The sequence below is a fragment of the Schistocerca serialis genome, chromosome 1 (genome assembly GCF_023864345.2).
Source record: "Schistocerca serialis cubense isolate TAMUIC-IGC-003099 chromosome 1, iqSchSeri2.2, whole genome shotgun sequence".
NCBI lineage: Eukaryota > Metazoa > Arthropoda > Insecta > Orthoptera > Acrididae > Schistocerca > Schistocerca serialis.
This window is the reverse complement of record NC_064638.1, coordinates 568875069-568889610: the sequence shown is the minus strand read 5'-3', so window position 1 is coordinate 568889610 and position 14542 is coordinate 568875069. Positions and strand designations below refer to the sequence as shown.

General features: G+C 44.4%; 1 protein-coding gene across 1 annotated transcript in view; it reads left to right on the top strand.

Moving 5' to 3' along the window:
* Positions 1-14542, top strand: part of LOC126476162 (cytochrome P450 3A8-like) — a 261945-nt gene that overhangs the window by 196033 nt on the left and 51370 nt on the right. The gene's annotated exons all lie outside the window — the stretch shown is intronic.

The following is a 14542-nucleotide window of genomic DNA, read 5'->3' as shown; positions in this document are numbered from 1 at the left end:
CCGAGCGACTCTAGGCGCTACAGTCTGGAACCGCGCGACCGCTACGGTCGCAGGTTCGAATCCTGCCTCGGGCATGGATGTGTGTGATGTCTTTAGGTTAGTTAGGTTTAAGTAGTTCTAAGTTCTAGGGGACTGATGACCACAGCAGTTAAGTCCCATAGTGCTCAGAGCCATTTGAACCATTTGAACCTGCCTCGGGCATGGATGTGTGTGATGTCCTTAGGTTAGTTAGGTTTAGTTAGTTCTAAGTTCTAGGCGACTGATGACCTCAGAAGTTAAGTCGCATAGTGCTCAGAGCCATTTGAACCATTTGAACCAAGAACATTTTTACTAAGCTGTTCGGACCGCTAGCAGCTGATACCCTAAACATGTCTGTTGATCTTTCGTGAGCATATGTTTGATTGTTGTTTCCAGTTCATCTAAGGTTCTTGTGCTCTTCTTCCGTTGGCCCATCACCAAAGGAAAAAATCACAGTGCGCGCTTACATTCAGACTGAGAACCAGCCATTCACGTGGGCCATGTTAGTGAATCCATCAATCTGGGAGACTTTTATGCAACCAGCTGCGAATGTCATCTGAGCAATGTCTGGCTACAAATATTCTTAAATCGTCTCCAAAAATCTTTCGTCATTCATTGTTATGCGTAACAGTACAAGGACCGACAGTCAAAGAGGTAGTGACCCTTTACCACCCTGTCACTCTTAGTGACGTCCCTGTCCCTTGTCAACAGAAATGAGCAGATTCTCACACACGCTATAATGACAGATACGTCCATTGACAACACGATAAACATGAAACACAGCCTCCTCCGACCACGACACTTCGTAACACTGTCTCAGCCAGTCATATCAGCCCAAAAATTTTTACCCAACACCATCCTGTGGCCAAAGCCTTTAGTCAGCAGTCGCTTGACGTAGTGTATCTACCCATTCCTAAGGGATGGAACTTTTTCTCAGAATGGGGCTGACTGCATAAACTGTTAGATCACATTCGCGAGACTCTAGATGCAGTAACTTTTTGGACTCCTTGTGAGCATTTCATTAATGATAACAACCTTGGAACTTCGCACAGTCATGGGCCAACACTTTGGAGGCTACTCCCCTGTCTAATAAACTTCGTGCGATTAAGGCGACCCCTGCCCCGTGGCGTTCTTCCTTCCGCCTCTCCCGAAAGGGCTCGACCACCCTGCATCGCCTCCGCATCGGCCATATCCGGCTGTCCCATGGTTTTCTTTTGCATAATGAGCCACACCCCCCCCCCCACCCCCTATTTGGTTGTGGGGCCTTCCAATCAGTAGCCCACATTTTGGTGGAATGCTCCCTTCTTTTGGCTCTGCTTACTAAGTACGGACTTCCCCACACTTTACCTTTAATATTGGCAGACGGTTCTCGGATGGTGGAACTGGTTCTCAGTTTCCTCCGTAAAAGTGGTTTTTATTTTCAGTTTTAAGGTTTCTAATCTCTCTCTGGAGTAGGGTCAGGACGGTGAGGGTTGGGGTGTCTCCCACTGTAAGCTGTGTTTGGAGATTTCTGACTCGCCTCCCCGGCCAAGATTCTCTTTTCTCTGCTTTTCACTCTGTTTTTATCGAATTTTAAGTTTGGTTAGTCTGCTTTTGCAATACGCACTTTTACATTCTAGCGTTTGAATGGTTTTAAATAGCAGATGGTATTGCCTGTACTGAATCAGAGCCGGCCGGAGTGGCCGAGCGGTTCTAGGCGCTTCAGTCTGGAACCGCGCGACTGCTACGGTCACAGGTTCGAGTCCTGCCTCGGGCATGGATGTGTGTGATGTCCTTAGGTTAGTTACGTTTAAGTACTTCTAAGTTCTAGGGGACTGATGACCTCAGCTGTTAAGTCCCATAGTGCTCAGACCATTTGAACCATTTTTGACCTGAATCAGAAGTGGGATATTTCCTGCCTCTATTATAGCCTTGGGGTTGCCCACTTGCAGACTTCCCTCCTTTTGTTTTCACCATTGACAACACGACTGCACTTTTACGTTTTTTACCCTTTTACCTTTTATCATTATGACTCTTGTGAGATGTAAATCCGTTCGAATGGACCACCTTTAAAACAAGGGACTGATGACCTTGCTGTTTGGTCCCTTTAACGCCAATCAACCAACCAACAACCACCTTCGAAACTACACGTTTACTCTCTGATATCCTGGCGTAGGCCCATTGCCCGTTAATAGGAACTTTCAATGACAATTTTGCTTTTGCATCTAACGTCATGTACATTCGATGTTCAGGCCCATACAACGTTTACGGGTGTATGACAGATTGCCAAATCTGATATACCAAAGCTGTCTTGGCTCTCTCTTCCCTTCGCTTAATGGTCATAATTTACCTGCAATAAAGAAGAAACGGGACTGTAGTTACGTAAGAACCGAATGACATGAAAGAGAGGCAGTGGTTGAGAAGGGAATGAGACAGGATCCTCCCACTAAACTGGTGCAGCGTACCGTCTATTCTCTGCCTCTCACTCTACTGCGACGTTATACCTCAGTTAATGCAATCTCAACCAAACTATGAAATGAACTTTGGAGAGGAATATCATGGGCCGAGCGGGATTAGCCGAGCGGTCTTAGGCGCTGCAGTCATGGACTGTGCGGCTGATTCCGACGGAGGTTCGAGTCCTCCCTCGGGCATGGGTGTGTGTGTTTGTCCTTAGGATAATTTAGGTTAAGTAGTGTGTAAGCTTAGGGACTGATGACGTTAGCAGTTAAGTCCCATAAGATTTCACACACATTTGAACATTTTTTGAATATCATGGCTTCTAAAGCCATAAATGTCACACTGAATGTGTGTGTGTGTGTGTGTGTGTGTGTGTGTGTGTGTGTGTCGTGTTAGTGGCGAGTGATTGATTTAGGAGGGGACGGGGCATAGGATGGTGAGTGTCTCAGCGCCACAGCCGCCTGCCTGGCTAGCAGAATGCGTGGCTACAGAACCATTCGCTGTAAGGAGGACCGCCCGCTATTGTAAACGCTGAACCGTGGAAGCTCTGCTCATACGCTGAACACGTAGCGTGCTTCTCGCGCAGTTCTGCTCGTCACAATATCGGCAGAGATCAAACTTCACTGTCTTAAGATGACATCGGATGAGATTCACTGGACAAAAGGTTGCCGTCCAGCTACAAAGCTTACCCGTGATCCACCACGTGTATTGCCTGTTGAGATGTTGAGCGTAATCAAAACGTTGGAGGAAGATGGAAAGTGAAAAGTGAAGTCAATATTAATGACAGAAAAAAATTAGAATACTCTGAAAACCGAAATTGGGATGTCTGTATAGGGAAAAACCACTACCTAATTCGAACAGGCAGTCCGCAGCTCGCGGTCTATTGGCCAGCGTTCCTGCCTCTGGATCACGGGGTCCGGGATTCTATTCCTGACCGAGTCGGAGATTTTCTTCGCCCGGGGACTAGGTGTTTGTGTTGTCCTCGTCACTGCATCGTCATTCGGAAAGGTGATGAGACTGGACAGTGAAGAGATTGGGAATTTGTACGGGCGCTGATTACCAAGCAGTTGAGAGCCCCACAAACCAAATATCCTTATCATGTTTCATATAGACAGTTAGACCCGCGCATTAGACGTCTAATATCAGTCGTGTTTGCACTGTATTTGCGCCTACAAGGGAAATGAATGACTTCCAACGCTCAGAAGTGCGCGAAAAGTGCTTAGAATATAAATCTCTCATCCCAAAAACAGTGGTACGAGCCATTCGCTCGTAAAACTGTACCACGAGAGACAATTCAACCGCCAGCTATTAAAAATGTAAGAGAGGAACTATGGTAACAGCAAGAAACAAAATATCGTAAGAATAGGATCAAAAGTACACACATTTCATCCTCTGGACATAATTGGTGTATTTCCCTCTGCTTAAAATAATTACACTATCTCAAAAATTAACTTGTTCTACTGACCTGATAGTGTTACACAGTTGTTCCGTCTTCAAAGAGCAAATGTGACATTTAAATGACGTGGTCAATGCAGAAATGAACAGGACAATGTATACATCTGATTAAAGCTAGTTTTCACGTTCAATATCGCTTCTGCATTCAATTATTCCAGTATCAAATGCCACGCTAATTAACTTTACTAACGACAATATTGGTATGTCAGTGTCACAACCCGGCTTTTTCGAAGCATATTGTAACATACGCTTGTATCTTGGTGCCGAATGTTGTTTCTTGGTGCCGAATGTTGTTTGTACGGGACAGAGTGAAGTCTGACGATGAAATAACGATTGTGTAATTGTACTTGCTGCACGCAGCACTTCCCAGATTCGCCTCTAACATTTTGACAACATTTATGGGATTAATTCGCCTCATGATACCGATGTACACTCTTCATACTCTTTTTAACACACAACCACACAGTCCAATAGAAGGTCCCCACTGCAGCTATACTGTTGATACAAGTGAAGTACTACTTAGCGCACCTCCATCATGTCACTAAGTGGCGCTAGCAGACAATAGGTGCGTTTTGCACTCGAATGGCCCATACCACTGTTTTTCTAAAGAGCGACTTATTTTCTAAGCATATTTTTTGTGCAGTTCTGGGCGTTCAACGTCACGCATTTGTCTTGTCAAAGTACAGTCTGTCTTGGAGTAGCTTATGGTGTACTGCCTCAAGACTCCACATGGATCCTGTTTGTCGGGAACAATCAAAGAAAGTCTCGAAGCAGCTAGAACGTGATCTTCAGTCTCGGCAATGTCGAATGTGCCACAGCGCATCGTAAAACTGTGCAGAACTGTTAACATCGGAAATATTCTCCGTCGATCAGTACAAGGCCGCACTTGAGTAATTATCATTATCTGGCCCTAACTTCAGGAAGAAAACGTGGTGGAATGTGTGTGTGTGTGTGTGTGTGTGTGTGTGTGTGTGTGTGTGTGTGTGTGTGTGTGTGTGTTATTCATAGCCGAACTGAACCATCAGGTACCGCAAAGAAGACTTGGAGACTCCATACAGTCCTCAATGTGCATTAGAACTGAGCGACAATAGAGCTCGTAAACCATCACATAAAGAACGCGACGTGTCATCACCAGGTTCGTGCGGTAACTAGTGCTCTGTTAACCGTTTTGTTACTACGCAAGAGATCTACGTGTTTGGTACTTCGCTTACGTCTAGTATCGAAACACTTTTTACTTTTCAAATTACGCCTCTGGGAGATTTGTGTGTACCCAGTCTTCCTCTACTTATTCTTTTGTTCGCAATCCACAAAGTGTTCGGCACCAATTCCCCTTCTCTATTTTCTCTTTATCCTCTGCAAGTGTATGCAGTTGGGAGTACTTCGTCGATTTCAGATCTTATTTTATCTGCCTGACGTACTGAAGTCTTGATTTCCCAGATACTTTTCCTACCATTGATTTCATTAATGAAGAGGCAGAGATCTGTGTAGGTATCCAACCCGTCGGTCTCTCCGTTCCCTGATAGTCGTCCACAACGATCCTTTCGCCGCCGCGTTGCTAAAAACTTCGCTGGTCGCTCCCTCTGTCCATTAAAAGTATTCTTTTGCGTTCGTGCTTCGCAACTGTCCATGTCTGCGAGCCATACAGGACTACGCTCCAAAGAAATGTTTTTACATGTTGTTCCCTGGTACTGAAATTAACACTATTCAACGTGGTATCTTTTGGTTTTTGTTGTTTTTGTTATTCCTGTTTTGAATGTTATTTTACCTTGTGCAGTTCTGCATTTAAACTTCTGTGCTGATCTACCATCCTATTATTATATTACACAGGTATTTTACCTTCTTCATGCATTCTATGAGCCGGTCAGTGCGGCCGAGCGGTTCTAGGCGCTTCAGTCTGGAACCGCGCGACCGCTACGGTCGTAGGTTCGAATCCTGCCTCGGGCATGGATGTGTGCGATGTCCTTAGTTTAGTTAGGTTTAAGTAGTTCTAAGTTCTAGGGGACTGATGACCTCAGATATTAAGTCCCATAGTGCTCAGAGCCATTTGAACCATTTTTTGCATTCTATGACCTCTCGGAGACTATTTTCAGATTATGCAAACACTGTTACACGATCCGTAAATTCAAGCATTTTTGAGATTTCTCCATGTACAGCTACTTATTTCTTCAACATATGGATCCTAAAAGTGTACATTGAAGACTAATGGGGAAAGGCTACATCCCTGTCGGTCACCTTTATTTAATCTTGCGAAGTTTGCGCCACCGTCTATTACCTTTTATGACTAATGTGACTTAATTTTTTTTTCTAGGCGTCAGTTTCAGGCTTGTAGCTAATTTAAAATGAGACATGTAAACATAAAAAAACGTGCCTCGTTAGCAATTCCGTTTGTTTTATACTCTTACGACGAACAACTTTGTACAACTAGTAACTGACAAATACAATGAAGCGCCAGAGAAACTGGTATAGGCATGCGTATTCAAATACAGAGATATGTAAACAGGCAGAATACGGCGCTGCAGTCGGCAACACCTATAAAACACAAGTCTCTGGCGCAGTTGTTAGATTGGTTACTGCTGTTACAATGGCAGCTTATCAGGATTTAAGTGAGTTTGAAAGTTGTGTTGTACTCGGCGCACGAGCGATCGGACAGAGCATATCCGAGGTAGCGATGAAGTGGGGATTTTCCCGTACTATCTTTTCACGAGTGCACCGTGAGTATCAGGAATCCCTTACGGCCGGAAAAAGATCCTGCAAGAACAGGACCAACGACGACTCGTTCAACGTGACAGAAGTGCAACCCATTCGCTAATCGCTGCAGAGTTCAATGCTGGGCCATCAATAAGTGTCAGCGCACTAACCATTCAAGGTAACAACATCGACATGGGCTTTCGGAGCCGAAGGCCCACTCATTTCCGAGCCGAAGGCCCTCTCGTTTACCCTTGATGACTGCACGATACAAAGCTTTACGCCTCACCTGGGCCCGTCAGCGCCGACATTGGACTGTTGATGACTGAAAACGTTGCTTGGTCGTACGAGTCACGTTTGAAATTGTATCGAGCGGATGGATATGTACGGGTATGGAGACAACCTCATGAATCCATGGACCCTGCATGTCAGCAGGGAACTGTTCAAGTTGGTGGAGGCTCTGTAATGGTGTGGGCCGTGAGTAGTTGGAGTGATATTGGATACCTGATAGGTCGAGATAAGACTCTGATGGGTGACAGTTACGTAAGCATCCTGTCTGATCACCTGCATCCACTCATGTCCACTGTGCATTCCGACGGACGGACTTGGGCAATTCCAGCAGGACAATGCGCCACCCCACACGTCCAGAATTGCTGCAGAGTGGCTTCAGGAACACTCTTCTGAGATTAAACACTTCTCCTGTCCACCGAACTCCCCAGCCATGAAAATTATTGAGCATATCTGGGATGCCTTGCAAGGTGCTGTTCAGAAGAGATCTTCACCCTCTCGTACTCATACGGATTTATGGACATCCGTGCAGGATTCATGGCGTCGATTCCCTCCAGCACTACTTTTGACATTAGCCGAGTGCATACCACGTCTTTTTGCTACCCATACGACGTGAGGCTAATGATGCACAGATGTAAAGGGCTCCTATTGTCATGAGCTATGACGTGCTGAGTGATTGAACGGCCTGCAAACTTTCCCATTTTTCTCGTTTTTATATTACTGGGGCACAGAACGTTCTGTCTTCGTGATTACACACTGACAACTTATTTGGTAGTTCAATTATACACAGAAAATTAAGGTGCGCTTGATGAAACTTTTTACTTAAGCAAAAGCGGTTTCATAATGTTTAGTGACATGCGGTGGATAAACGAGAACAGGCAGCAGCAGTTCCTTTAGTTTAGGAAAGCGCACTAGCTTAATGCCGGAAGTCTGCAGTGAACGAAAGAAGGGAATGCTGTTGATGGAACTGCTAGCGTACGCAGCGCATAGCTCTGGGTGAGACGCTGTGGCTGTATCCCTGCTGAGAAACTGAAAGCCTTGTGAAAGAACTGGGTTTTTAAGAACGAGCGAGGACGCTTGTACGCCTGTGGAGACAACGTACTGTGCGGCGGGGTTCCCGGAAGCAATACCAGATAGCGCGTTATCGGACGCAAGGCGGACACTGCGTCCCACGCGAAGACTCGCAACTGCGAAGCGAAGGCGACATGTAGTGGTGTCGGCAAACCCTGGGCTGCAGTAGGTATCAATTCAGTTCCTGACCACAAGGGAGCTGGACGGTCTGGAAGCAGTCCTTCAAGACACAGTCTAGCGTCATATCATCACGGATGCGCGATTAGCTCGAAGAATTTTTGACTAATAGAACCCATGAGGCGTTCCTTAGGCCGATATTACACTAACAGATTTATTGGACGAAGCTGATTTGTCCAATGTACTGGACATAGTGTCATAGGAAACTTTCGTCAAATGTCGCCTTCTGTCCAATTTATTTGGCCAAATCTACCGCGTCGCTTTACATTTGATCAAAGACGTCGTTCGTCTTTCACTTACGGCAGCGAGAAATGTAACCGTTAGGAGCGTTAGAATCACTGCAGCTGTCTGACGTCAAACGTTTGTCAACAGCGTTTCGAAATTTACATGGTGCATCGCATCTGCAACGAAATTGATAGAAATGTACGAGGCAGATGAAGCACTGTATAACTTGCGGCATCCCGAATACAGAAATGGAATAAGAAGAGGCGCTATCTATTAAAGAATTACGGAGTCCATTACATGTGAAATACGCCAAGGATGTTCCCCCTAGGATTCAAAGGAGAAAATCTACAAGTTCTGTAGAAAAAAAAATTCTTAATGGATATAGTATGTACTAAATAGTTATTTGCTTTTAGATATTCCTCCTTCAGTGCTTTATAAACAGTGTGACACGTTTCTGGTATTATTGTCGCCAATGTGCATTGCGGTATTCGAGTGCTGTAGTGTAAACTAGAGTAGTAGATATAGCATTTCCGAGGTGAGTGTTGTGCTTCGTAATATGAGGATCCATTTTCCTGAGCACGTATTGAAATGTACTCTCGTCCATTCGCAAGTAATTTTAATACGATATTACGTCTTCGACTTGCAGCTCCTGTAAGAAATTTTGTTTAATGCTTTTATTATCTCGCCGTGAAACCCCAAGCTTCACGCAAGTACGTTTCCTTTTCCTTTTTTTCCGTTCGTCTTCCAAATGCAAACATAATGCAATTTATGAATGATAGAGCGCAGCAATCAGTCGCCTCCCCCTTTTTTTAGGTTTTATTCCTCAAATACAGATTTGGGTTAGTGCCTAGCCATTATCAATGCACTATTTTTTAATCTCGATGCATGTTAGTTCCGTGTTGTTCGGGCGTCAGTCGCAGTTCTTTGAATACTACTGAGTAGTGAGTAGTATTCAAAGAACTGTGACTGACGCCCGAACAACACGGAACTAACACGCATCGAGATTAAAAAATAGTGCATTGATAATGGCTAGGCACTAACCCAAATCTGTATTTGAGGAATAAAACCTAAAAAAAAAAAAGGGGAGGGCGACTGATTGCTGCACTCTTATTGCATAGTTATCAGTGAAGAAGAAGAAGAAAAGGTTTAAAAAAACCTCTCAGAATGTTAAGAGTATTAACACCCTGTACACACCGAGATCATTCAGAGTGCTAAACTCGATGAGGATTGGTAACAAATTAGCCAGCAGCCATTTAGGTGGACAATCGTAGAATCTGAGTTAAACACTTCAGGTGGACTGCGAAGGAAAATAACTGTGCTGCCCTGTGGTGGTTCAAACTGCTCTGAGCACTATGGGACTTAACATCTGAGGTCATCAGTCCCCTAGAATTTAGAACTGCTTAAACCCAACTAACCGAAGGACATCACATATATCCATGCCCAAGGCAGGATTCGAACCCGCGACCGTAGCGGTCGCGCCGTTCCAGACTGAAGCGCCTAGAACAGCTCGGCTACACCGGCCGGCTCTGGCGGTAGGCAAGTGGGACAGTGTGAGCGGAGCTTAGAGAAGCCGTATCACGCAGCTTTACGTTGAGGCTGTTTGTTTTTCCGTAGAACAAACAGACTGTTGACTGGGGCACACGCGGTCAAACGTAGCAGTATTTATATTCTCTCCGAGAGTTGTTCAGAAATTATTGGGTCCCAGAACGTAAAGTCGGCCGCGGTGATCTAGCGGTTCTAGGCGCTCAGTCCGGAACCGCGCGACTGCTACGGTCGCAGATTCGAATCCTGCCTCGGGCATGGATGTGTGTGATGTCCTTAAGTTAGTTAGGTTCAAAAAAAATGGTTCAAATGGCTCTGAGCACTATGGGACTCAACATCTTAGGTCATAAGTCCCCTAGAACTTAGAACTACTTAAACCTAACTAACCTAAGGACATCACACACACCCATGCCCGAGGCAGGATTCGAACCTGCGACCGTAGCAGCCCCGCTGTTCCGGACTGCAGCGCCAGAACCGCTAGACCACCGCGGCCGGCAGTTAGTTAGGTTTAAGTAGTTCTAAGTTGTAGAGGACTGATGACCACAGATGTTAAGTCCCATAGTGCTCAGAGCCATTTTGAACCAGAACGTAAAGCTAATGGATATTTTAGGTAGTGTGCCGGTTGAAAGCTATGTTATGGGGCCCAAATTTTAGTTTCTAAAAATCATATACAGTTTCAGTAGCTACAAATAAAATATTTCCCTTTGCGGACAAGTTAGAACAGTGATATCGGAGCACAGTATAGTATCCCAGTGGAGAATTTGTGGCTGGTAATGAGTATCCTACAGTACAGGGTCAAGGTCTGAATATTACACAGTTCGGCCCGCTTAGGCAAATGGAGCAAATCAGTTGCTTCTTATTGCGTTTGATGTGGTCTATGGTCGGCTTAATGGTATTTACAGAGGCATCATTAGCTCATGGACGGTTCCTCGGAAAATTCCAGGAAAAGGTTCTTTTTATCATATTTTCGTGCCGGCCTATGTGGCCGAGCGGTTCTAGGCGCTTCAATCTGAAACCGCGCGACCGCCACGGTCGCAGGTTGGAATCCTGCTTCGGGCATGGATGTGTGTGATGTCCTTAGGTTAGTCAGGTTTAAGTAGATCTAAGTTCTAGGCGACTGATGACCTCAGATGTAATGTCCCATAGTGCTCAGAGCCATTTGAACCATCATATTCTCGTCGTCACCAACGGACCAAACCCCTGCCAAAGATTCCAAGACGGTTACGCACAGAAAATGTCTGAAACTTGCACCATATATGTGAAAGATCCCGATCTTGAACAGCCTTGAAAATTTTCTTTATATAGTTATCCGTTTCGAAGATACAGAGGTTCAAAGTTACTCAACTTCTACTAATAAAGTCCGGTATGAGGCGAAATTTAAATAATAAACAACCCCAGAAAATTGTTAAAATTTGAAAGACAGATCATCTAGAAATATATCTAGAAGAGCTATCTCCCCGTTTTGAAAAGAAAAAAAAAATATCCGTGTTCGAAAAACACCTCATAAAGTTGTTTTCTGAGTATTAAAACCCAGCCGTGGATTCCGAGACGTTTATGCACGGCAAATGTCTGTAATTTTTACGATGTATTCCCAAGTTGCCGATCTCGAACAACCCTGAAAATTCTCTTCATGTAGTTATCCGTTTATAAGATACAGAGGTTCAGAGTTACCCTACATGTACACGTAAAATCTGGTGTGAGGTAAAAACGCAGTTAAAAGTGACGTAGCACGGAGAAATACGCTGTACAGTGCCTTCGTTATCGTCTGGGAACCCCATATAGTAGTACTGAAGCACATGTGAAAAATTTTTGCAAGCAAAATCCGATTTGAGGTGTCCAATTTGTTTTGCGCTTTTCGAGTTTCACGTAAGTAAACTGTCTAAATTTTACAGATTAATGCATTTCTTTTCATATGAGTTACATGCTCTGCGGTGGCAGAGCAAAGAAGGGAATTAGCGGCAAAATGCTCCTGTCGGAGCTCAAAAAAGTTGAATATGTGCTTGTTTAAAAGACTGACTAAAAAATGGGATACCTGCTGCCCCACTCTACCTTCCTCAGCATTTTTAAAAATTTTCCCAAAAATATTAGCATGCAAACATATTTGAGCTTTTTATGCTGAGAAAGAAGAAGACAGTGGCAGTAGTAAAGAGACGTAAAAGCAATAATTACTGGTAGACAGTAGGCAGTAGTTGTGTCGTAGAAAGAGCGAAGGAGACGGTGGCAGTGTGAAAGAAGGAGATTGGCACAGTGGCGGAGGAACATAGTTGACAGTGACGGAACAGTACTAGGAAAAGAGTGAAGGAGACAGTCCCAGTAAAGAGGGGAGTGGGGGCGAGGACTAAGGAGAAAGGGAAGTGGTGAGAGACAGTGATAATGAGACACAGAGTGTATTACAGTGACAACGAGGAAGTGAAAGACAGTGATAGTGAGAAGAGACAGCAGCAGTAGGGAGGAAGGAATGAGACATTAGCAGTAAGAGAGAGTGAGAGGGGGAAGTGACAATAAGAGGAGACAGTACTAGTAGAAAATAACGAAGGGGACTGTGGCTGTGACACAAGAAACAATAACAGAGAGACACAAGGAAATAATAACAATGAGTTGAGCTGAACGAGTGAGTGAGAAAGCGCAACTGGGAGTGGGTGGTATGAGAGAATTATAGCGATGGACTAGTGGCTGTGAGTGTATTACTGTTAGGGGAACTTGTGAGAGTTTGAGGTGAGGTGCACGCTAAAAATGGTGCTAATATGTTCGCATGCCAAAATTTTTGTGCAAATTGTAAAAGTTGCTGAGGAAGGGTAGATGAGGCAGCTGGTACCCCCCACTTTTCAGAGTCTTTTAATAAGCGGGAACATATTCGCATTTTTTTATGCGTTGATTGGAGAATTTTTCCGCTGGTTCATCCACTGAACAAGAAGTAATGGGAACAGAGGAGTAATTTGGAACAGGAATTGCAGTTGGGCGAGACGAATTAAAAACTTTTGAGGTATATCGATGACATTGTAATTTTGTCATAGACAGGCGGCCAGAGTGGCCGAGCGGTTCTAGGCGCTACAGTCTGGAACAGCGCGACCGCTACGATCGCAGGTTCGAATCCTGCGTCGGGCATGGATGTGTGTGATGTTCTTAGGTTAGTTAGGTTTATGTAGTTCTAAGTTATAGGGGACTGATTAGCTTAGAAGTTAAGTCCCATAGTGCTCAGAGCCATTTGAACAATTTTTTTTGTCATAGACAGCAAAGAACTTGGAAAAAAACAGTTGAGCGGAATGGGTACTGTCTTGAAAATAGATTATAAGTTGTATAACAACAAACATAAAACAAGTGTAATGGATTGTAGTAGATTTAAATCAATCGATGCCGAGGAATTAGAAACTGAAACACTAAAAGTAATATATGAGTGTTACTATTTGTGCAGCAAAGTAAGTGACGGCGGTCGAAGTAGAAAGGATATAAAATTCAGGCCGGCAGCAGGAAGAAAAACGGTTCTGAGAAAGAGAATTTTTTTAACATCTGGACGACGAACAGTTCGAACAAGAACAGGAAAGAAGCCCCTGAAATATGGTTCTAAATAAGAACGCTGAAGACAAGATGGGTAGCTTTATCAACTGATGAGGAGGCACTGAATCGAATTGGCGCGAAAAGAAATTTATGGTACGACTCTCCGAAAAGAAGGATTCGATTGAAATGACGCATCCTGAGGGATCAGTGAATCATTTTGGTACTGTAGGGTGTGCGGAGAATAAAACTAGTACAGCGGAGACCATGGCTTGAATACAGTAAGCAGATTTATGCGTATCCTCTGCTGAGTACAACTGAATGTTATAACCATGGGCCTGCAAAGTGGGAACCATCAATTAAAGGTAGCATTGAAATATGGTCCGAAAACCACATTCACAAATCCACGTGGGTATTATCTGTACCCTCGTACACCATTTGGAATGCAAAATGCTCCAACAACTTTGCAACCACTGTTGGATTGAGTGCTATGGGGATTAAAAGCCAAAGCAATGTATGGTCTACTTACACGACATCTGTGCATTCTCCAAGGATATGCAAAAATGTATACTGGTACAGTAGATTTGCCGCTCAATACAACTAATGACAAATTCCGCATTACATAGAGGAGTGTCCAGATACTTTCAGTATGTTAGTGTACACTTCCGACGCATTCGGGAGGACGACGGTTCAATCCCGCGTCCGGCCATCCTGATTTAGGTTTTCCGTGATTTCCCTAAATCGCTCCAGGCAAATGCCGAGATGGTTCCTTTGAAAGGGCACGGCCGACTTCCTTCCCCGTCCTTCCCTAATCCGATGAGACCGATGACCTCGCTGTTAGGTCTCTTCCCCCAAACAACCCCAACCCAACACTGGCCATGTCCGCTGTCAGAGTACTGAGTACAGTAAGCAGTTTTAAGTAGTAGCATGTTGTAGCAGTTATGCAAAGATGGATAGGCTTGCATGGGCTAGAGTAGCACGGAGAGTTTCATCAAACCAGTCTTCGTATTGAAGACCACAACAAATGTTTGTGGACATCACATGGAGTTACTTATAGTCTCTAGTACCCATGTTTGTAACGACGAACTTGCCCAACAGTATTGCATTTTTCCGGATGGAAAGATGTATTGAACGATTCATTTCACATCATTAC